This window comes from Macrosteles quadrilineatus, unplaced genomic scaffold (assembly GCF_028750875.1).
Source record: "Macrosteles quadrilineatus isolate MER2022 unplaced genomic scaffold, UCM_ALF_1.0 Scaffold_5__1_contigs__length_97177068, whole genome shotgun sequence".
In the NCBI taxonomy this organism is placed as follows: Eukaryota; Metazoa; Arthropoda; class Insecta; order Hemiptera; family Cicadellidae; genus Macrosteles; species Macrosteles quadrilineatus.
In genome coordinates, this window is record NW_026542598.1 from 32,824,251 (window position 1) to 32,850,843 (window position 26,593).

Genomic DNA, 26,593 nt, shown 5'->3' on the forward strand with positions numbered 1-26,593 from the left:
ACGAAAATGACATTATCTACTCAAATCCTTTAACAGGTAATTGAGAAATTTCCTGGTAGGCCTAATTGAAATTGGTTACCTATTTTCGTAAAACTTAAAATAATTGTTTGGGAAGCCAATTTTCGGACTTGGAACCTTTTATGTGCATCATCACACTTCCTTAACTTTGTACTTACACCAACAAATTTCTGTCACACTGAGTACCAATCGCCCTGTATAAATATATTCTTGTTGATTCGTTTATCAACTCGCAAGCTGTTGAAATCATGCGAAATCTTGGTTGGTATTATTATGTTACGTGAGTATATCATTTGTATGTAAGCCTATATTGAACAAAAAAAATTGTTCGATTAATCGGATGAGCTAGTATTTATTTATACGTTATATTCATTGCATCCTAACATAAGCTTGAGAATGGAAATGTGATAAAAGAATGGGAAAGCACCGATTACATATAGAAATATTTTAATTGTGATCGTTTTAACATTATTAGAACATAGTACATTATATAGCTAAAGCTTATTTCACTAATTTTATCACAATTAATTTTCTATACAATACATGTTTCATATACATAATCACTTACTTAGGACTGTGTTGCTATTTAATAATTAATTATCGCGATCATTGGAAGTTGTTTCACTTTGTCAGACACACGAGTGTTTAAGCTCGTTCAGTTGAATCCAATCAGCCAGTTAGCAATTAGCTAGTTCTTAGAATCAATTAGTTAGAGCAGATCATGAAAAGCTGCCTCTTTGATGTCATTAATTTTAATAATAAACATGGCAGCACGTGTATTTGGCTTTTATATACAGCATGCAATCCTTTTATTGATAATCCGTCTTTGATGGAAAAGCATTCGTTTTACTTTAATTCTCAGTGTTTAGACGTACAAAGAAAATTGCTTGGATTGGTAGTAAGAAATTACTGAAGATTGTAATAATAATAAAGTACGTTTGGGCTTTACAATATTTAACTAATTTACATGTGTAGAGAAGTAGATCTGTGTGAAATGTAATTTTCAATTAGTTAAATGGACCTTTAGAAAACTACAAGTTAGTGTTGAATTCATTTGATCTTTTTATGTAAGGCGAGTCAGTGGCTCAGTCGGTACCGGTAGCGCCACAAACATGGGGCCCAAGGCAGCAATGACATAACATAGGTTTGGATCCTGATACTTACTACTACTTTTAATCAGTACAGTTCACCCATTCTGTACTGTATCTCCCCTTGCCCACCTACCCAGTGCTGGATACGTTCCACCCACTGGTCTGTAGCCTATGTGGATGAGCTAGTGCAAGCCTAAAAGAAACTGTAACCTCTTTAAAAGTCATCTTAATATTGTTGATGAGAATAAAGATTATACTAAAGGTTTGATCACTTCACATTTCTGCACTGACATTTGATCCTTCCTTGGTAGCAACAAAGCATGAACGGAGTTGCGACAGCTGAGACATTCGTTCCGTGGTTCACGCTTTCTGCTGCAATTCCCGAATCCTTCCGGTGATACTGTTACTTTGTCGCTGGACCCGAGAGCCAAGAAATTCCAGATTCCAATTGTAAGCTCGTTTCGTTGAAGCACAGAAACCATACTACTATAACCTAACTATAACCTAACGACGGTTATAGTTAGGTTATAGTAGTATGGTTTCTGTGGTTGAAGTAGATTTAAAATATGCCACATAAAGTAAGAATTCTCAACATAGAGTAACCCCTTAGGCTTGGGTAACATATAGACTAATATTATTATTTTTCACAGTTACACTTATAAAAAAATATGCACATGTTTACTTTCGGGCTAGTTACATCATTTGAATATGTTTATGGTTAATCAATCTTTGTTCTAATATCCGTTATTTTCTCTCTATGGTAAAAATGCGTGGTTTAGATTGCGAACTTAATTTTATAATAGAATCTTATGTGCAATGTACAACGAACCTAAGAAATATGGTCGGGTTTCTACAGGTCACTGGGCCAAGACGCAAAATAAGAAAATACCAACAAGAGTTTCTAATATTTGATGACACCTCAACTTTTTAATGCGAGAATTTCACAAGTGTAGGAATGCGACCAAAGGAGGTACAGTATACTGAAAACCAGTATTATTGTTGCTCCTTAACACATAAAGCTTATGACATTTACAACCAAATCTTGTTATATGTTATTTTTAGTTGTGTTACCAAAGACGTAGAATTAATTAAACAGTTTATAAAATGGCAACGTTACTAATCAAGCCTGTTTTGTTACAGATGTGTGTGAAGTGTGTAAACTCAGACGTTTCGTATTGGATTATATGTAAGTGAACTTTATATATATTATATTATATAGTTACTATTGCACCCATTTAGTAAGTGCTTAAACTAATAAGTTTATATAGCATCTTTCAATGGTAATATTGCACTTATCAAAATAGTACAACGGTTTGACTTAAATAACAAAATAAGCACTTTATTTAGTGTCTTTAGGTTGTGAGGTAGATTTTAATAAAATGAAAAAATAGGGGGTTATAGTATTTTGATATTATTGTGGATTGCACATTCTTCTTTACCATAGAAAATGTGTCTACGTTCAAAATTCCCAATGCATTTTATTAAATTATTTCCGTAGAGAATTTAGTTGGCAATCAATGTTTAACTTAAAATAATATGAGAGTTTTTGAAGTACTAGCTATGAGACAATGTACAAAATATGTAACAGACGACGATAATTTACCAAGCCGATTGAGGAAATACCAGAGACCTTGGCTGTATGACAGACCGTTCAATGTCGCGTGTTGGTCGACCTCTTTGCAACAAGTCTACTTAACCTAATAAAAATAGCAAAGAAACTGCACTCACTGTACTAGCAAACTTCTTGTTGAATTCTCAACACTTTACCATGTTATGTTATACCGCGAATACTGAAATAATTGCATTTTATAGGTGTGCAGTGGTTACCAACATTGTGTTTTTGAAATTAAAGTAATTAGAGCAAAGTTTATTTGAGAAAAATAATTTGTTTATCGTTGCATTAAGCAGTGATCCACGCCCCAGTGGAGTTTTCGTGTCATTGCAATTCTTACTCTAATGAGGAGAGGGGAATCGTTCGATCGGGCCCAAGTTTTGGGATTATTTATTTTTTAATGTCTTATTTTAGCATCCTAGGCTCTAGTCCGGCGTTTAACACATTACCCTAGGGTAGGTCTTGAGGGTTATTGCATTACCACATGGATAAAATCTATTATTGATTGGCGGGAATCGGACCCGTGACCTCGGGGACCGAAGGCTTGCGCTGGGATGGAACAAGCAGTAACATCGTTTCTAAAATCCAAGAACACAATTAGGTTGTTCATAATGATCTATGCAACTTTTGGGCGATTCTGGAATTGTCCTGAAATGTTTAAAGTAGCCTATCATTTTGAAATAAGTTATTATTTGATTGACAGGTCTAAATGCACGACTTCTGGTATAGTATCACGGGTTGAAATAATGCCTAGCACCAATGAAGTTACCATCAACCAAAAATTACCATAAACCTTTAAAATGGCTGGATAGCTGAATATTTAAGTTACAAAGGATATATTTTGAGAACCATTAATATCCGTACGATGGTTAGTTTTATTTTTGTTAATAAGTAGGTCTATATTTTACTTGTCTCAATATTTTTATAACTTTATCAATATCAGATTTAATTTTTAATTACTACGTTTAAAGTAAATGATAAATTGGATATTCAATATTTTTTATTTCAAATTTACTATTTAATTTGCGTTTTTCCTTTACATTTTTTTTCTTATTCTAGAAAATTCTAGAAAACACTTAATTACACAAGAGAGATTTGCATGAACAATGTTCAGAGACAATGGAAGTACAAACTTTGTATTGGGTGTGTTTAATAAATAGAACGAGAATGTTAGATTCTATTTGTTTTAAGAATAAACTCACACCGCGAATCAAATATGTAACGCTCAGTTGGAAATTTACATGTTACTTATTCTTCCCTATGTAAGTAACAAAAGTTTCAATGAGTACTAAGTCGCTGTATCCATGTATTAGAAGCAATATTAGGTCAGTTGTGCTAAAATGTGTTCGTTGTTTTGGTAATTCGGTGAAATTTATATAGATCATTTTTAATCACATTATAAAGATAAAAGTTAAAAATCTGTTGCTACCTTGTTTTTAATTGTTAGTGTAAATGAAATTTTTAATATACAGGGTGTCCCGTAACTCTCTGGACACTTGTACATAGCGTTATTCCTTAGGTCAAGACAAACACATTTCACCATAGGAACATGGGTCTGTGGTGTCTAGTTTACCGACTGTCGGCAATTATGTGTATTTTACATAAACATTAATAACTCCTAAACGGTTTGAGATACAGCTTTGATATTTTGCAAAAATGTTTATCTTATTAAGACCTATTATTGTTAGAAATTATACTAAAAAATCATTAACCGTTTCAAAATGGCGGCCATTTAAAATATTTGATGCCAAATTTCACGAAAACCGTTAACTTTACACAAAAATTGCAAGAGACAAAAAAGTTTGTAAATTTCATGTAGTTTTCAATGATACCTTATTTGTTAAGATGGGATAAATAATAACAGAGAAACGTGTTGTTTTCGTAATGTATAACCACTTTTCTCCATTTAAACAATGCTAAACAACGTAAAAGGAGTATTAGCATTGTTTAAATGGAGAAAAGTGGTTATACATTACGAAAACAACACGTTTCTCTGTTATTATTTATCCCATCTTAACAAATAAGGTATCATTGAAAACTACATGAAATTTACAAACTTTTTTGTCTCTTGCAATTTTTGTGTAAAGTTAACGGTTTTCGTGAAATTTGGCATCAAATATTTTAAATGGCCGCCATTTTGAAACGGATATCGATTTTTTGGTATAATTTCTAACGAGTATAGGTCTTAATAAGGTTAACATTTTTGCAAAATATCAAAGCTGTATCTCAAACCGTTTAGGAGTTATTAATGTTTATGTAAAAAACACATAAATGCCGACAGTCGGTAAACTAGACACCAGAGACCCATGTTCCTATGGTGAAATGTGTTTGTCTTGACCTAAGGAATATCGCTATATACAAGTGTCCAGAGAGTTACGGGACACCCTGTATATCATAATCAATTTAAAATAATTGGTTATATTAACTAATCTTACTCCTTCGTGTTGTTGTTTATATGGATAAACAAATACATTCTCAATATATAAATATATTCTCAATATATAAATATATTCTCATGGATTCATTCAAGGGAATACACACAAAAACTGGTATTTTTGGAGGAGGATGAAAGTGAACTAATGAAGTGTTTTTATTATCTGATCAAGCGCTGTTCATTCAGCTCACTAAACAACCACCCACGCTTATAATCTTATTTCTCACGTTTTTAAATCAAGCTCATTTATCAATTATAACTAAGCGGGTTGTTAATTTAGAGAAATATATTTGGTTAAAAGTGCTGATAAATGCTTTTGTCTATGTTTATTATCAATAATTTGTACGTGAAATGAACGTAGCTATATATAAACACGAAGAAATTCGTGAAAATATTATCTTACAAGTTTATGTAAAATTGTTTGATTAATGTAAATAATTTCATTTAATGAACCTTCAATAATTTTATTCTTTGTTTTACAATACAAAACAAAACTCATATAGCCTAATAGAAAATAAATAACGAGAAAATTAGTAATGAAAGAAAATTTAAAATTTAGATGAACTATGGTCAATGTCGACACAAAAGAAATTGTATAGTGTTTTTCTATCGGCTTAAAAATATTTTCAGGGCTTGGCTACCAAAAACAAGTAATTTCCAACAAAATCTTAATCTAAATTTACCTGGACAGAATTTAACTGATATAATACTAACTGCATGAAGTAAACAAGTTTGGCTTTGATCCAAATGAAATCCCTGTTGCAGTATGTGCTGCGGCAGTTAGTGCTAAGTTAGCTACTGAAATAATAAATGATCACATTATACATCCAAAATAGTATCTTACCCGACATTTCTTACGAGCAGGACAACCCTAATAGTGCGCTAGGGAATCCGAGTGTTTTCAATTTATACCATTGGTACCTTTGTCATTGATTAGGCTTTAAAACTTCGTTATCTAATTCTATGCTTGGTTCTAAAGCCTATAAGAATCACATTATATGTGTAGTTTATATTAAATACATGGTTTTTGTTCGTCTTTTAGTTTTAAACTATTTGGCCGGGAAAGCTGTAACTTTAATTGATGATAGTAAGTAAAATGTTAACGTTATAAAAGGTGATAGTAATTCCCTACTTTATTGACCTCACGTATTCCGAAACTGGGTAATCTGGGACGCTTGGAAGATACATACAAATCATTGATCATTGTTCTTGTATTTCTGTAACAAACTTGAACTAAAATGGAACATAAACATTTACGGCAGTTACTTACCTTGCACTGGAAGGGTTTTTGACAATCTGATTTAAATTCACCATCTGAGTAGTATGAGTTGAAGGGGGGGGGGGGGGGGTTGGAAAATATAATATACTTTACCAAAATGAACCTGTAAGTAGCCTACCAACTATTGATCGTCAGGAAACACGATTATTCGGAACGGTTCAGCCCCTATTATTCCGATTAAGTGAGTCTTTCCTGTACTTAATAACCCCTCTTCCTTATTTGAAGAGGAGTTTATGAATGTAATGTAGCTAAAAATCTTTTAATGATTACTTACTGTGCTGATCTTATTTTCCTTGCACATTAGAGCTGTTTACTTTTACCATCGGAGTTCGGCGTTGTGAATGCTTGTACAACTCCCACACACTAGGGTGCGCGTTGTAAGGGAAAATAAGTGTTGAAGAAATGAGTTGACAGATTTGTTACGAAGATCAGCGGGTCTTTAGCCAGGATCATTTATTTAAAGCCCAATAATCAAGAACTACTGGGTCTAGTAAAACCACAAACAAAGGTTACGACTGATCCGGTAACTTATTGATTCCTAGGCGAGGAATATACAGAACTTTCCCACTAAAATTAACCTAAGTACCTACCAGTGGTAGTTTCTGATACAGTCACGCTCCTATTATTCGTGCCGAGCATGGGCCCGCTGTACTGTGCTACATCCTATTTAGTAATTTCAAGGGGTATATATCATACAATGTTACAAAAGTTTTGTTGTATTACATTCTACAAATCCAATGTATCTGTCAAATGTATTTAGTTAAAAGGGTGTTATATTTTGATCAAATTTGGCAATTTAGTTTATTTTATACTAAGCTATCAATATTTATATAAAAACTTCCCCTCTATGCCTTCCCTGTAGCAGCAGGCCTAGGTACAGTACTCATTAAAATTAATGCTATTTAAATGGAAAATAAATCTGACAACTTTCAGGGAATATTGTAGTAAAAATCCAGTACGGTAAATGGAAATTCTCTTGTTCTTCAGGTTTGCTGTGGCGAGGGTATTTTATTTTGAGAACCATAGTCTGCAGGTTTGCCCCGGTTAGGCAAGTGTTGCAGTGAGAGCGTCGCGGCGCGACGGTTGTGGTTTTTGCACAATTGGTAACGTCGCGGTCGCAAACCTGCCCGGAGAGAGTGGCCAGTGACACTACTTGATGTCACTGTTTAATCGTGGTTATTTTCATTGCAATCTCCGGTTAGTCGTGGTTATTAACTTTACTCGTTTGTGTTTTTGCTACATTTAACACATCATGAACTACAAAACGTTAACTGGAACATGAATCGTCTCTCCGCAGCGGCTCTCAACGTGAAAGGACTTCAAGGGGTCGTCACCGCTCCTAGAAAAAATTATATAAAACTAATTTGGGATAATAGCCATATACATTAGTTTAATCACATCACCTTATCTGATATATAGTATTAATTAATTACTCAGGGGGATTATAATGCCGCTCTTGAATTATATTTGAGCTTGGTGGGTTTGGGGATGGGAGGACGTTTGAAAAATTCAGATGTTTAAGTTGGACGTGGATCAAAAATGGTTTAAAACTCATAGGGTATAAACATTACACGTGACTAAGCTGTAGACATTCCAGTCCCATGTTAAATTTTTAGCACTAATATTTTTCAAAATCGTCGTGGTTAAAAGTTGAGCCACATACAGTACAGATTGCGCTGATCTAAATTACTAAATTCTGTCGAATACACAAACGTTTTTACCAAGTCAAACTTAGGGAATGACTTATGGTGAGCTAAAGCAACTGTTAATGCCCATCAACCTGGTCAGAAAAAAAATATAATAATTTAGACACTAGCATTAAGTGACATGGGTCACAGTGCTGTCTAAAAAAAAGAAAAAATTGTCACTGGTTATAGTTATATAGTTATTACTACTGTAAAGTAGACATTCAACATCATAACAAAATTTTTACCAGTTGAAATAACTTAGTTTGGGCGTGTTGCTAGCGTAGTGGTCAGCATCTTAGACTTTGACGGGTTCAATTCTCGCCAATCGCAAATGACTAAGCCCTAATAATGCGACTCTCTCAGCCTCGTGTGTAGCGTGATCTGTTCCTGGTATCCAGCATCTGTACATAAAGTGCAGACAAACTCTGTATTAATATTAGAGTAATAAAATACACTGTAGATCCATGTAGACGTCACTACATTAGTCACCGCGTCTGCCATTACCAGATCCGGTTGAACAGGTAACGGTCGATATGTAAATCTGGAACATCGTTGGTCGCGATTGCTTTATTTCTGGACCACTAACATTATGCAATCGCATTCTACTTCCTACTGCCGTTTGACCTCGCTATGATGGCCGCTTGTAATGGAACACGTAGTTTTGTTGTTTTGTAATTAATAATTGTGTATTGAATGTATTCCCTTTCACTATTCTTGTGAATCAAACGAGATACAATTGGTTAGGGTTCATTATCATCATCGTCATCAATTGAGATGGGGATGTCACATTGGTGTAGGTTTTAATGTAAGACTAAATTACTTACGTATTTCTAGTCTCGGATCAACAAAATATGTTAATTTTGTACACGTTTCGGTGTTAAAACACCATCGTCAGCTTCACGTACTTGTAGAGTTGGTCAGTTGTTTCATTGTCAAGAGTACACAGTACGATTTACTTATTTTTTGAGGTTTGGCGAGAATTACGTTGTTCATTTAGTCTTGCATTGTCAAACAGCTCAGGGGCTAGAAACATAGATATGGTTAAAGGATGAGTTTGGAATGGAGTGAGGTGGAGGTGTCATGTGTAGCTATCTTACTGACTAACATTTAGTAATAAACATCAGCTGTAATGATCAGCTGTTTATAACAGTAACATAAACATCAGCGGCTTCTTAGCTAGGATAATTATTGAACGATCAGGTTACTTTTCTCAGTATCGATCCGGCATCCTTGTTAGGTGAGCACTAAAATAAACACTCAGTTATCCAGTCAGTTCCAGGGATTTTTGACCATAAGTTGAATTATTGTTTTTATTAGAATCTTTATTAACTTATTGTGTTTTATATCGATACGTTGATGTTAGGTACATATATTGTCACAGTTTGTTACTGTATCGAGATATATATTTAACTAGCTGTACCCGCGGGCTTTGCCCCGTTTAACTTCACAAGTGAGCTCGTTCGCATGGCTCAATCACGTCCTGGTTGGAGCTCGTTCGCTACGCTAACTCGCTTCCAGGTTGAAGTTCGTTCGCTACGCTCACTCACCTTTTGGTTGCAAATTGGCTGTAGTCATAAATTTAAAAAAATAATAGTGCTGCACCCTGTTGTTAATCCTTGTAAATTTAATGCTATTGAACATCATCAGAACAGAACCAACTTGTTTAATTGAAACAGCTGTTAAGAAATTCCTATTAAATATGAAAAATCATAAGGTTAACATGGGAAACTCCAGAGCCACTGAGGCGGAGCCCGAAAGCCCGATCAGAATAAAAACTACTTAGTTTTCCTATTTAATGCCCAAAGAATCGGTGTACCTAATTTCAACCTCCTAGGTAAATGGGAAGTGGGAGAATTAGTGATGAGTGAGTGAGTGAGTCAGTCAGTCAGTGAGGGCTTTGCCTTTTATACATTTGGACTAGCTGGGTACCCGCCCTTCGTACGGGGTTGATATACAATGCTTATTGTAGTTAAATACTCGTGCTTTGCATTTGCAATGAGAGAGGACACGTTTTGAGAAAATTTGGTTTACTATAATCATTGACTATGAACTATAATCTTCGATATACTATAGTATATAGAACAACTACCATAGCCATAATGTTCTACCACTTCACCTAAACAATAGAAAGAAGTAAAGTTCTCACACTCAGGTTTTTGTTGCTGCTTGGTTCAAATTAGCTGTTGTCATAAATGTATAAAGAACTAATAATGGTGCCGCACCCTGTTGGTAAACCGTATAACCTTTTAATGCTATTGAATATCATAGAAAAAATTTGTGTAGTTGAAACATTTGGAAAAATTATTTAATTCCTCTTAAATATTAATACTCATAAGGTTAACATGGGAAACTCCAGAGCCGCAGGGGCAGAGCCCGAAAGGATTTTTGAGGTAAGAATATGTCTATATGTTAATCGGGAATGTGAGCTATCATCATACCAAATTTCAACTCAATCCGACCAGTAGTTAATGTGTGATTGAACTTCAAACAAACAAACAAACAAACATACAAACTTTCACATTTATAATATTAGTATGATATAATAATTATTGAACTTAGATTGAATTAGATGTAGTTTTGATATTTTTTGAATCTACCGAGCTTGAGTTTTTACGTAAATGAGGGAAAACATACGCAAACTAATTCACCTAAGATACTCACGTAAATGAAACTTGTAAAAATAAACATTGATTAGTTTCCATAACTGTAAGAAATTGTTTACATTTACTCTATGTACAAACTAAATAAGTAATCATAACAAACTAAGTAAACGAATGATTTTGAATACGCTTCAATAAAGTTAATGCATTTATTCTGCCACTTACCTGATTGCATTTACCAGATTTAATTTAATCAAACTAAGTTATACAACTATACTGAGCCTTGATTCAAAATGTAGCTAAACAATCTTATAATTATACTATCGCGATACTTAAAATGAATCGCCATACACCTTGACTTACTTTACGTTATAATCGTTGACTTCTACGCTATAGTTAATGGTTATTGCAATCCTTATACGAGTTACCTCAATGCAACTATTTCATGATCTGGTCATCTGGTCTAGTGGTAGAGCGCACGGCTTCGGTCCCTGAGGTCCTGTATTTAGATCCCGCCAATCAAAAATGTTTTGGGGGAATTTCCCATATACGGAATATGCCATTACCGTAGATCTCATGGAAGACCTGATCCTGGGACCGATATATTTTTTTCGTTTTGGTTTCCAGATGCCTAAAACACCCTCTGTGTCCGTTAGCGTGATAACTGGAGCAAAAATTATCCGATTATGATGCAATTTGGTACAAACGTGTAAACCTAGGTTTTAACGAATTCGCGAACCAGCATAATCGAAATATGAGAACAGGGGTTTGTGGGTGTTTTAGGACGTAATGATTTTTTTCCCGTTTTTGACCTCAAAAACATTCTAGTTTGAAACTTCTATTTTTAACAATTTTTTAGAGCTCATAAAAAATAATTTAGCACATTGAAGTGTTGTGTACCTAACGGTCACGGAATGAATAAAAAAATGTACATTTTAAATTCCCATATTCTTATCATGAGGGAAAAATAAACTGTTGTAGTTTGCTTGTTTTAGTTTAATCAAATTTGGAAATTATGTTTATTGCATACTAAGCTATCAGCATTTTAATTGAAAACACACCACATTAACTTCCCTGCAGCATCAAACCTAGGCACTAATTTTAATTTAATGTTTGTTTTTTTTACAGGAACTAGGTTTGATAACTTTGGGAATATGTTAGTGGAAAACTAGCCAGGTAAATGGAAATTCGCTTCCTACATGTTTACTGCGGGGGTATATTTGGCTATGTGATAATTACGCGGTACTGCAGGCCTAGCTCAAAGTAATCTGCAAAAGCTTTTTATGTGCAAGTAGGGAAAATTCCAAGGCATTCCCAGGTTTAAGCTAGACTATTTCACTCACCTACCGTATTAACTCTCTGTCTGGACTACCAATGAGCCTACGAGATTGCCTCGTGTTGGTGAAGCCGTTACAGTTATTGGTCGATATAACCACTCGTATTGCTCACAATAAAATACAAACCCGCCGTCCAATGACCCTTTTAATGGCCCTCGTTTGTATCGGCTACTTTACCTCTCGCAAACTGATCTTTATTGATTCATTTGGTTGTAACGTTTTACATCAGTGATACATATTGTAGACGTTATATTTTTGTATAATTTTTTTATTGTGATTTTTGAGATACATGTTTGTATATTGCTATGTTTTGTTGTTCCTCACTATTTGTCAGTAGGAGATTTATTTGATATACAAAATAAGTTGGACAGGTAAATAAGTTATTTGCTGTGAGACAGTTAGCAAGACCAGGGTTTGGACTTCATTAAATACAGCAAACATTGCCAATGACGTTAAAACAATGAGTTGAGCTTTGAGTTTTTGAATGATACTTAAAATATAAGGAAATACCCCTGAGTACCTTCGTGGCATAAATTTAACTCGAACTTTTAGTTATTTGTTTATTCTGTATAATTTATGTATATTATTTTTCGTAATCAACGTTTTAATTGTATTTAGTACTTTATGATCAACGCCCTTAAACACTTGTATACCTAATGATCAACTTAATTTTTTGCAGCTAATCTTTCAATTATATTAGTCAACATGGATAAACTAATCAACTTACGTCAATTAATTCTACTTTTTTCCTGTCATTGTTTGTGTAGTGTTAAATAGTTATTAATTTAATTACGATAGTTTCCGTGGTCATATTTCAATTAGTATAATTATCACATATGACAAATTCTAGTCAACAGAGCAGGCCTGATCTTGTAATACTTTATTCTAATACATGTAATATTTATAACTCTCATATTATAAATATTTGTTCAGGTTGAAAACCTTCAATGTTTTTCTTTTTTTCCAGAAAGGATACCGAGAGGAGTGACGTCATGATCTATTTGCGACGCAGACAATAAAGGTAAGCCTGAAATGTTAATTAGTAAAACACGCTTGATTCAAGTCTACATTGATTCTGTATTTATCGTTGACATGTAGGAAACAGCCTGTCTACTATGGATTCAATCTTATTATACGTTAAATAGTTGAACGGCTAAGATGGTCGAATGGTTGGAGTTTTCCAATTCCGTCTTGGAGGTCCAGATTAATTCCGTCAATATTTGTGCCATGCAATGCTGCAATCTGTCCAAGAGCTGTACTAAGCTGTAGATACACAAGTCTAGGAATAAAATAGACTGTATCAGCAATCTGAAATATACTTTTTTAATTAGCTCGACACCAACCCTAATCAAGGTGTAAAGAAAAATAAAAACAACTCCCTCCTACTACTTTTATATATTTAAATATTGTATTTAAATATATTTGCTCCTTGCAATGCTCTCAAATGAATCTTTACAAATGTTGGTTGCCCCTGGGTTGGAAGAACTCCAGAAAATAAAAATATCAGACAGAGCTTTTTGGCAGTGGAAGCTTGATGTTATTGAAAAAATATGAGTGGGCCCTGCAAAATATAAATATTCCCAAAAGGTCCTTAGGGGACGCCCTTGGCACTGTTTGTAGTTCTTCCAAAAAAGTAATACCTTTAATGAGAGCAATTTACCAGTCTTAATTCTACACCGAATTTACTTGCTCACTACTACACTAGTGTTTAGTGTTGCACTTAAAAGGTGAATCTTTTGTAGTGGCCTATTATTTACTGAATTACCTTTTGTTTACCAATTTGATACTATAGCATATAATAAAGAACTACCAGGTAATTGAGAACTAAAAGTGAGTACAATTTGATTTATTAAGCATTATTTAAGATTTACAATGATTCCAGTTTGACAGTTTCTGATTGTGTGGTGCAATATAAAAATATGACCTTGAGTGACACAATCAGACGGAATTGATCTGTCTGAGAATGTTGAACGGATTTATTCAAAGGGGAATATTTGGCGCGGTTTCACACCGATCTCGAAGGTGTCAACGGAGGAGTGGTATTTAATTTAATTTGAGACGACCAGTGCCAAACAAGTCCTGTTCGTTGGCCAACGATGTAAATATGAAGGTCGATTCTCGAAGGTCAACTGATTAAACAGTATTGCGTTTAATCGTAATAATATTTACTGGAACGTTGCTTATTGTTTTATAGCTAATTTGGCACTTTGGCGGTTCGTCTATATGCAAACTGGCACAGCCTCCGATAACACTTCCCGATTCAGCCGAACCAGCAACCTAATCCCTCCTTTGATATTAAATGATTCCCCCAAATTAAAATGCTGATTGTGACACTCTGTAACGAATTGTACTTTTAATAATGACTCTGTGCAAAATTCAAATACTATATAAAAATATTACAAAGCAACTCTGAATTACCCTATAAAAACATTTTCATATATTTATTCTTAATACTATAGAAATATCACAGTCTAATAAATAAAGCGGATTGCAACAATATGAATGGATTTAAAAATCAACAAATTGTGATCGAACCTATGAACATGTGCTTATTCTACATGAATTGACAAAACAAGACAGGAAAATTTACCAAAGTGCGACTCACTGAAAATCTCAATTTAACAAATAAATACACAAAATTACTTACAGTCTGGACGTCCACAAATATAACACAAAGGGGAAAGGATGGGAAAACGTAACTAGCCGGTATACTACAACACGCGATCAATTGAACTCGTGAATCGTTTGAGAAATTTTCAAATGGCGGACTGCGTTTGGCCGGTAACGAACTTTTGCACTTTTTGACAAAAACACTGATTCTAATTTCCGATCGCGAGGCAATTATATCCCTTAGGGATATAGGCTGAACGACTTTAAGGAAATTTAAGATTGGCCGACCAAACGCCGCGAAATGAATTTAATTTCCACGAACGATAAACAATTTTACCGAACTAGCTACGATGAGACTTGGGTAAGGACTGAGTACTGATTTAAACAGATGGCCGCCCGGCTAAACCTTATCCCCTCTCCGTCTTTAGTGCGTGGTGCATTCTGGTCTATACTGATCTATTGTTGAAACCAGCTGACTGTTCTTCGCATTAACCTGTATTGATTTGTTGCCTTTTACAACAAAATCGGTACAAAGGGTAATCAGTGGGGGTAGCCATGATAATTTATGGGGAAATCACAGAAGTTGCAATAACTTTTGAACCATTATTTTTACATAATTATGGGGGCACAGTTTTTTAAGAGTAAAAGGTCTGTACCATACTAACTTTTTATCAAAATCGCTAGAGTTGTTGTGAAAATCTAATTTTCCATTGTAATTGAAAATCGCTATTAAAAATCTAAATTATTCTGAAAAATGTGTAAGTGACGAAACCTGGTCAGTGTTGTTACGTAATTCCACATATGCAAAATGTTTCCAATTTTAAACTGTTAAATATACAATAACGATACATTTATTTCCTTTACATTGAATAAGTCATTGTTTGAGAATGCGTTCATAGTTTACTGGAGAACAAGTTGATGTTGAAGGAAGTACAAGGTCGGGATGGTCCACGGGGAGTTTGCCTCCATTAAGGGTCCAAGATGAGACAGATTGCTGTATTGTGTATTGTGTATTGCTGCCGCTCCGCCACTGTATTGTAGTGCTGTAATGTATTGTTACTGGTTGTTCTGTAATACGTTTTGAACACGGGCTATTTGTATGGCGAAATACTGTCAAACCTGCCTTTTCTAAGCATAACTTATACAGTATGATGATGAGAATGCAGTTTGATACATGATTTAATCAACATGTTTAGGATTGATCGTAACTTTTAGTTTTGCTAACATAATATTTATCAGGTTCAATATGACTTTGTAAATGTAATATCCAAAACGATTTGTTTTGGAATTCGAAAGTAGACTTTTGAAAAGTAATATTTTACGCCCACTTTTGTAAAAATTTTAGTATATAACAGTTAACTAATTTTCATAAGTTATCACCTGTCTGATTATGTGATTGCCCATACAACTTACTTTGGTAAAAATCGTCTTAAAAATTTGTAGGATGTACGGGGTTTTCCGAACGTACCTTTACAATACTTTCATAAAAAATATAATTTGAATTACTAAAACATTTTTGTAACTATAACTTTAAAACTGTAACGTATACATTTTTCCCTTTAAAAGAGTTATGCATACGAAAATGACATAACAATGAATCATCAGTGTTATTTACGAATTTTATTTGCTTATTTGTGAAACAATTTCACTTAGGTTATAATTTGTTGTAGAGACAATTTAATTTAGAGTTGAACTACACAATTAATAAATAAATATTGTGTTAATTTTATAGTATTTATAGTATTTTCCCCTAACTTTGCACTAAAATAACCTAAAATGTAGTGCAACTTAAGAAATACTTTACAATTTTAGCATTCTATGGGGAACAAACTCAGCATTTACGTGTACTTTTAAAATGAAAGTGTATTTATCAGTATTATTTATCTTCGTTGAACGCAGAGTTTGTGTGTGACGCGTCAAAGCATTGGAGCTTGTAATTACCCAGTCAAAGGCACAATCGATGATCTGATACAATGCAGGGCTAACGGAGCGACTCACAGGACCGAAAATGGACAGTTTTAAAATAACATGCAAACAATCTAAAATACCCCTGCCGCAGCAAACCAGCACACTAAGCGAATCTCAATTTGTCTGATTGGATTTTAGCGAAAATATGTACATAAAAAAGTCATATTGGTGACTGTCGATTGTTGATGAGTAGGTTTGCTGCTATGAATTAAATATATCCATAAACAAGTAAACTGCAACAGTTTACTATACCTCTAGATTAACATAAGAATGTTAAATTAATATTTTGGAAATATGCATTTAAGGTAGGCCTACCATTATTCCCTGTAATATCTTTTACGAAATTCTTGTTTATCAGTTTTAAATGTGTCAATAAATTGTAAAAACGTGAAAAAAATTCATTTTACATGAAGTTTTTTACTGTATTCGTCTAATATTTGATTCGTATTTTACTATCCTAAAAGTTTTGTGCTATACGCTTGAATAAAACAATCGGAAGGTACATTAAAAAACTTGCATCAACAACCTAACGTGTTTTAATCAAACTTGTTCCTCAATGTAATGCGTCTAATTTTTGAACGCATAAACTTCTAGTTTTGGCTTGATCTATACATACACTCCCTAAATTATGCGGTTATTCACAACTATAAATCTATATGTTTACCGCATGTTTGGTCTAGTTTATGTTGGGTGCGATATCGAAAAGCACACGGTCCCCAAACAAACATTGATAACGAATGTGAGACAGCCTAAGCCGCAAACGATATATCAAGAAGTGAACGGTGTTTAAGGACAAACAGTACGGATATTCAGACACTTGGCAAACATCGCTCCCTCTGTCTGGGATATCTTGTCTGATTATATCTGTGTCTTTTAGACACTACGTAATCCATTATAGTAAATGTTCGTTTGATTATGTATGTTCGTAATCAATATTGGATGTGAACCACGTTTTAAATTGACCTTACGTATATTATTTTTTTTGTTAGGCTGCTAAATTAATCTTGTTGACAGAACATGGTGTGCCGATGACCATTTGCAACTTCGGGAGGATAATCCTCACCGTTTAATCCCGTTATTCCGGTGGATGAAAGTTGCTTCTCAAGTATTTATTGCGCTGTTTATTATGTTTTGCGGCTCAATCCCTAATGAAGTATTTGGGTGAAAATGCCGTTATCCTAGACCTACTACTACTTAATTACTGCTTACTGCCGTTCTTCTCCTCCGCAGTCATCAAGATTGGGGAAGGCGTCATCGTTTTCTTTTTTTTATTTCTTTGTTTTTCTGGCTTTGTTGTTTCTAGTTTCAGGTTTCTATTGTTTTCTGTTAAATATATGCTCATGTAGGAATTCGTTTAGGCTGCGTAGTATGGGTGATCGAGGAGATTTTTCTTGTATCTGAAATATTTTTTAGCCGATGTGGTAGTAGGTTGTATAGGTTCATCCCTCTATATGTTAGGGTCCTTGCAATTTTTTCCAGTATATGCTGTGGTAAATTTAGGTTATTTTTCTTCTGGTATTGTAGTTACGGGTTTCAGTTCGTTGGATTTAATTGTATTGCTTGAGTTATTACATCAACCAGGTACAGGGATGTTAATGTGAGATGTTTTAATGGTTTGCAGTGTTCTTGATAGTGGAGAATGTTTAGAGTTCCTAGCCTGGAGTAATGTATATAACAATTCCGGACTAGAATGTAGCGTCCGAGGATGTAAAGGATGTCAAAACACCTGACTCCTATAACGTATGAGAACTGTCTCAGGTTGGACGTGTTTCTGGTCGTGAGAAGCCCCGCAGTGAAGTAATGTGTTCCCACAGGTCCGGTGACCGACCGCTTTATTATCACCAAACAAGGCCCGGGACCTTGGCCGAGCTGCGCCAGCGCAGTGAGGATAAACACGGTGTAAACTTAGGCTTTCATCTTAGTTTGTTTAATCTATGTTGAAACTGTATGTATATGAGCCATCTAGCAAATCTGAGCCACCATTGGCATATTTGAATGATAGAACTAGATATTCGGTCGTGCATTGTGTCAAACTAAGCCCTTTAAAGGTCCCAAAAAATGTTCTTAGTTACGCCCAAGTCCAAACCAGGTTGGGGTGAGTTGCCGGCAGAAGGGTTCGCCTTGTTTGCATCTTAACCTAACCTAACTTAACCTAACCTAACTTAACCTAACCTAACCAAACCCAACCTTACCTAACTTACTCGTGATTCAGTCAAAGAGGGTCGCCACTGGGGGCAGTTAATGAACGTATTGGGCGGCTCCCTGGAGTAGTTGGCGCAATTCAGGAATACCCGACTACCTGACTCAGGTCAGTGGGCGCAATTAATGCCCGTCCAGATATCCAATCCCCATGCTACAGCCACATGTTTTAGAGTTAGAATTAACTAACGTAGTACAATAAAATGAGCCACAAAAATGGTGTGGATATTAGAACAGTAATGGCATGGATCATAAAATTAAAGAATTAAGTCAACAAGTATGGGTTGGACGTTTATTGACAAGTTCCATTTCAATAATAATAATTTTAATGCATATATGTTTACTTTTGCGCCCGTGACGTCATTTGTTCTAAATGATCCATACAGTTGTTGCTCTAATATTTGTGTAATGAGTTTATATCGATGTATGACCATTACCACAGCCACTTCTAATACACGTATTAGAGGTGGCTGTGCCATTACGCCAACTTTTTTACCAAGCAAAATTGAAAGACCAATTTATTGGATCCAATAGTATATTATATGTCACGTATACCGTACTAGTAATGAAATAAAATCTCAGAAAGGCGTTGTTTTGAGAATTGATATAACAAATTTGCACTATCGTTAAAAATATTATGTTATGGAAATACCAATCTATGGCAAAACGATAATTGACGACAAAAACTGCTGGTTATAATCAGTAAAGTTTAATCTTTTATATTTAACTTTTTCCGTCGATGTGTTATCTAGGTAAATTATTTTTTTACTTTCTAAAAAAAGGCTTTTCACTTCATGTAATAGAATATTTCGCACCGATGGCTAAATTTTAAGTTTTGCGGCCCCAGAATCGTGTGCATAGCGGAGAGGAGAGATTCCTCTAAGGTGTTCTCTAATAACTACATTCCATGCTGTTGTATTCGGTATTAGGAATACCAAAAAGAGAAATCACACTAATAATCATGAAAGTTTACCATTATACTCGAGCACATACACTCGCGCCTGCCAGCCAGATTCAATTTGATGAATAAAGCTAATTAAAAAGCGGGACTCTACACAGGCTGCTCCTGGAGGCGCCTTCGTCAAACAACACCTCTAGGTCAACGACCCTTGTCTGGTTGTTTGTTGACCTTTGTTGTTGTTAGTTGTTAGGTGTCAAAACTTACTTTTAATATTTTATGCTTGATCTTTGTTTGTGTATTACACCTCTTTCATTCACATACAATTACACTGTATACGTAAGCTACATACATCATTTACTAATTTAGTGCTTAACATATTGGGCCTTTATACATAATTAATTTTTGTCGGGTTGAAAACATTTTGAAAAATGTATAGCTTAGGTTGTGAGGTTGTTTTAAAATTTGATAATTATTTCAAATGTACGGTAAATAGAATTACTTTGCTTATTAGTAAGAGCTTTAACGTTTACGAATGTAAGAGAGCTCTTCCCGCTTTTAAGTGATTATAATGTACATTTACCTAACTAGCGTATGCAACTTAACTGGTTAGAAAAATATTTTAATGTTATTTATGTTTATCTTTTTACACAAGATACAGTATATAGAATCGCTTGAAAACGGGAGGAGTTTTCTTACCTCCTAAAACGTAATAGTTAGAATGCTTAACGCAATACAAAGTCCATACATTTTCAATTAAAACTAAAATGAATCTCTATGTTTAACTTGCTATCTTTAATATTCAATTTGGAAAATGCGTATCTTTTAGTTTAAACATTTAACAATTCTATTGATATAGTGTGTTCATCGATGGTCTATTGGAGGCAATATGAGGCAAGTTGGGGCTGGTCTACAGCAGTATATCACATGTTCCTTCATTGTCGCCAGGCGGGCTTTATTCGCTATTCTCCCACCTGCCTCATGTGGTCGGTACACTAGATTTATAGCTTTGATGTATTGCTTTTCTATTTCAGCCAACCACGACGAGACTCGTTTTGGTTCCAACAACAATCACACACAACACTGATTATTCCAATGGTACAAGAATTCTTCTATATATGCTTCATTATAGATTCTGGTATTGCTTCTGAACATATTTTATACCAAAGAACACAATACTGCTGGTTTTATTTAACATAGTTTTTATTTGATGTATCATAGTAATCATAGTAAGTAGTTAGGTTTAGTAAGTTTGTATAACATTTACAAATATTTATATTGCAGTACAGTAAAAAAGGTATAAAACCGTTACTGTAATGAATATTAATTTAGGAATTAATTGTTAAAATTTAGCGTAACATGTATAATATTAGTAATAAGTATGACCATCGTGTGCGCTAGATCGAAAGACTTATTATTCCAGGTGTTTCTAGTTCCAATTTCATTTATAATCTAAAAGTGATTTTAACATGATTGGATCTGTTTTGGAAGTGGTATCTTTGACTATTGGTATTACTAAACCTTACATGATTTTGTTGAAGTATTAAAAAAAAACTTTTACTCAGTTCAATTCAGTACATCAGAAAAATATACATTTTCTGCGTCAAATTCTAACTATGAAAAACTTATATGCCGACTTATTGTTTGCTAAAGTATCTTATTCACATGGACTAACTAACAAAAACCCTCGCCGTAGCAAACCTGCAGACTAAGCGAATTTCCAGTAACCTTGTTGGATTTTGCATTAATCACTTAAAACCACCAGACTAGCTTAGATTTTAATAACTTTAATTTAATTTGTACTTAGGTTTGCTGCTACAGGGAGGCCATAAAGTGTTTTCATGACGATGATATTATATGTGTTTAAATTCCCTTAATCACCATTATGTAATAATTACGTGATCCGGTCCAAAGGTATGTAATCTAGAAAACAGAAAGGCTGTCAGAACGACTCAAGAAATCTCTTGTAGTGTTGTATTGTATCGTAGAATATCCTATCCATAGAACAATCATCGGCAAGGCCATACTGAGAGCTTAAAATAAATGTGCCTGTCACATTTATTATAACCTGACAGCCAGACGTACGACGGTTTGTAGCCAGCATTGTCTCCACAGACCACCTTGGATATCTTTCATCACTTGACCATCCTATTGTCTCTGTCTGGGAGCTGCTATTTGTTTAGCTTTAATTGTCTGTTTTCTTTCGAGACTTTCGTAGAGGTCAGATGCATCGGAATGAATAAGTATGTTTAGTAGCTGGAGGGCGTCTTTTTAAATTATTGTTCATATATTACTAAGGAATATTATTAAGGAATGCTTTAGCAGTTTGCTAATCAAAATTGAGAAAATTTTAAAATTAGTCATGAGAGAGTATGTCACATTATTTTTACGGGGTTTTTAACTCATATATCTTCAACACCAATGCCGAATATTTTTCAACAGAAAAATTAAAAGGCTCTATATCTTATAAAAACGTGTTCTTAGATTTATCTAGATGTCGATTTGAACAGTAGACGAAAGGACGCATCAAAACAGTGCTGATGATTTTACATGTTTTATCCCTATTTAAAAATGGTGGTTTTTAAAGGTGGTGTGTTGAAGTTACGCCTAGTTAGAGATATACATGTTGAAGTAACGCTAGAAACCTACAAGAAACTTAGTGAATTATTCCAAACGCCAACGCTTCCGGGTTCACCAGACGTTGATAATGTTTGAATCAACCAGTGTATTTGAACTTTATTTGTTTGACTAGCTTTTTTTCAAAAGGATTTTTATCTACTTCTTACGACTGTTTTGCTCTTTTATTCCGTTAAAGTAGTTGATGTTGAATCACGGCAGAATCCAGCCATGTTAATTGCCAGTTTGAGCTATGGGAGAAGTTGGGAGGCATTGTAAAGCATACACGTTTTAACTTAACCGACATGGATAATGTTGTATACTTATAATGAGGTAACATTTATTGCAATGGTAATGAAGAATGGTCTAGTTTCGACTGTGTAATTTTAGAGGCATTAAAATAGCTGTTAAGTTAACAACATTTTAAAATGAACCACTTCACACAAATCTAAAGAGCAGGTCGAGAATTGAGGGTCTCTTTTACGTCTGTAAACTGTGTCTGCGTTGTTAAGAAAGTTTTGTGCTAATAGGTTTGGTTTTGATTCCATTTTTGAAACATATTTTCTTTCACAATCATAATTATGTCTTTGACAGTGGATAATTCAATGAATTCATACAGTATTTTGTTGGTGACGTACCAAGGCGCGATGGTTATCTTCTGCAGCATTTTTATTGATTCATACCTTTGTATTATTTATATGTTCGACACACCTACATCTACACGTTTGATTCCCTTGCTTGTAACGTTTTCAGAAACTACCTACATACCTCAGGTTTTCTAACGGAAACCGTCAATCTGCTTAAGACGGTGACACACTATCGATCTTTTCCCCGAACAAGACCCCGAACCGAGCAGGGAGAAGGGAGAAGGGAGGTCGAAGGGAGGATGTTCGATAGTGTGTCACGAGTCCGTACACCGATCAAGACGCCGAACAAGACATCAGGCCGAGCAGGGAGACGAGCGCTCTGGAGGCGGTTTTTTGGCGAAAGATCAAAGAAAAGATCGGTCCGATGTACGGTCCGATGTACGATAGTGTGTCACGGTACATATTTGCCCCGTACATCGTCGCGAGCGCCGCACCGAGCGGCCGCCTGCGCTAGCATTGATAGTTCCGCGCTCTCACTCGCACACACTCTCTATCTCTCTCCAAACTTCCTTTTGCCGCGCTCGGTAGAATTCGTCTGGTCTTGGTCATGTTCGGGGAAATGTTCGGAGTAAAATTTTGCTGATATTTATCTCCCTTCTCCCTTCTCCCTGCTCGGTTCGGGGTCTTGATCGGGGAAAAGATCGATAGTGTGTCACCGCCTTTAGCCTAGCGGTTCTTTGATCCGAACCCCGATCAAGGCGTGTTTTTTGCTGCCAATTTAAATTGCAGTTTCATCTAAAACGTCTGCAGCGTTTCACTGTTGCCCTGGCCTGATATTGCTGTCAAATCGCGTCACTTTTTGCAACAAGCCGGCGTCGTTAATGTCGTATTTACTTTCTCCCTGGTCTTTACGATGAACTAGGGCATCGCGAATGGTTTCATTTGCTAAATACCTGTGTAATGTACTCATTAGGAGAAGGACTACATTTAATTACTCTCTCTTGGTTTGCTTATTGATTGTTATGTTCGTGATTACAGAAAGTAGGTTTAAATGTATGTCTTGGTGTTTTTTTTTTCATTTTGATTTCTTAGTAGCTAAAATTCCGTTAAACATTCTGTTGATCAAATATGAAAAAGTTGGAACGTAGGTAATTTGGTTGACATAATTTGTATATGGTCGTATAAGGTCATTACTAAGTTACAGTTTGCAAAGTCAAACAAAACAAAGTAGCCTGATTAAAACCGTCATTCTAAACCGTTCAGATATCATTCATATGTTGAACATTGGAGATACCACTTTGCAAACTCGTTATTTTCTTTCACAAATACAGAACAACCAACCCGACTGCTCAACTCACGTTTTACCCTGGAGGTTCAATCAAAATATACGACCTGAAAACAATAACGTCGTGATCGGCTGCTGGAAGAACAGTGAGTTGATGACTACGTATAAGGGCTGTGTTTTCATTCATAGATTTTAGATAGGCTACGGTACACTTGTACCATTAACTTTTGAATACTAAAGATATCCCATGTAAATGGACCACCTGTCGCCATTTTTTTTATTATAAAAAGAACATAGTCCTGTGGGCCAATCGCATATTGCACTAGGGTCTAAAACTCTGTTTTCTTCCTTATTTTATGTTATTGAGATATTTGAAGAGACGTAAAATATGTTATAGCTTACAATAAGTCGTTGTATAGGTTGTATTGGTTGACATTCTGAATATTTGATAGAAATCAGAAATTAACGTCAATCTGTACGTGATCCCTTACATACTTGTAAATGTTACCAAATGCATCTAACGATAATAATTGTTTGAAATAATAATCTTTATACAGTTGTTGAACATTACGAAGTACTATTAAGTGACGGCGTGGATATGACTTGAGATTTCCTATAACAAATTTAAATTAGGGAATTAATGTGGCGCGGGTGAGTTTTTGGAGTCAGTTGATCATCAAGAAGCGGAAAATGAGCGTAATGAGCGTAAAGTGACGAAAGAGGCAGAAAGAGAGAAAGAGAGTGCAAAAACAGAGGAGGACGTACAGGATGTGACGGAGACTGGTTATTATTAGTCTCTCTTCAGGGCCTTCCAAGAGTTACTCATGACCCATTGACATGTTTATAGATGTGTCATAACATCTCCTAATGGATGGGCAGTGCCGCAGCGGTTACGTGCGGTAAGCGGGTTTTGCACTTGTGTGTCAAGGATGAGTTGAAATAGAATTTTGATATAAGTGCTTTAAATGCGGTATAAAGTGCAAGTGGAATTGGCATGAATTAAAAGTGGTAATTTTCGAGTAAGTTGTAAATGTAGTAGCAGTTTTATGTTGGATGTGGATGTACTCATTTTTTTACCCGTTTTATTCACAGCTATTTAACAAGAAAGTTTAGTTTCCTGAAAGTAAACTAATGTTCACAGTACGTTCGTCTTTGAAAATGGTAAAAACATATCTGACCTACTACCATAGTGTTGAACACTTTAAAGACTTTACATTTGATGAAAGTTGAAACAGATTATTTGATGATATTTGTGTTTAGAAGGTAGATGATTTGGTTAGCTACTAATTTCAATTTTAATTCGTAAATAATCACAATTAGTTGTGTATTACCATTGAATATTAAAATCCATGACGATATTGTTATGTTTACTCCAACGATGTCAAGTACAATTGTATGTGTTTTAAAATGCTGTGGTTCATTAAATTTTTGCTATTTGTCATTACTGAGGTTTTTGCAATTGGATATATATGCAAATTGTTTATTCATGTAATGTGGATTTGTTCTGACGACACGGTACTGTAATTAGTCTTTTCGTGTTAGAACCTTAGAATAATCATGCGCTAAAGTCATAAAAAAGTTACCTACCTTTCCATATTAATATTACTTCGAGCAAGAATATTTATGTCTTATATTTAAAAAATCTCTTATAACTGAATATTTAAAATTTCAGGTTCAATTTAGCAGTTTAAAGGCTCCAGTGCGACTGATGATTCTGAAGTGCGATTCAGACTTAGAAGTGGTTATTTTATCTGTTTATTCGAAATACATATCAGTATGAGTCCGTTTAAATTGTTTTTTAATTATAAACATAAATGTGAGTAGACCCCACACTAAGGCACACACAGACCACGTGTTATGAGCCCGTATTATTGTCTTGTTGAAGAGCTAACAAGCCTGATTCCTTCCCTTCATTGAATTAGCAGTAATTCTCTTCGACTGCACCAACGGCGTATCATGTCCCATATATCTTCGTGTTTCCAGTGATGCTAGTGTATGACCCAATTTGTCAATTATACTTGCTAATTAATCGCTAATGAAGGTAATTTGTTATGCAAATTCCCCATGATTGTATCTTAATAGCGGCCAAGTAGTTTGTCTTCGCACTGGTAATTGGTTGAAGAAAATTTAACTAGTATTTTGCAAACTATAGGAAGTTAATTGGTTTGTAGCATTTGTAAAATATTGTATGTGTAGTAGCTATTTTCAACTATTTGCTAGACTTTTTTTGATACGATTGTTATTGACATTTAAGAACGAAGATATTTTGATCTTTGTGTAATTAATTAACGAAAACTATAGGAAATTTTAATTCTGCATGAATGTATGAATCATATTTTGACCTTATCGAACCAAAAATAAGTATGTAAAG

At 34.7% G+C, this 26,593-nt stretch overlaps 1 protein-coding gene across 5 annotated transcripts in view; it reads left to right on the forward strand.

Annotated features, from left to right (window-relative positions):
* LOC128994011 (triple functional domain protein-like) overlaps window positions 1-26,593 on the forward strand; it is a 476,534-nt gene that overhangs the window by 73,652 nt on the left and 376,289 nt on the right. For all 5 annotated transcript variants that reach the window (XM_054418203.1, XM_054418206.1, XM_054418204.1 and 2 more), the window contains exons 2-3: window positions 2,250-2,295; window positions 13,027-13,080. The gene's annotated coding sequence lies outside the window, so the exon portion shown is untranslated. The remainder of the gene's footprint in view (window positions 1-2,249; window positions 2,296-13,026; window positions 13,081-26,593) is intronic.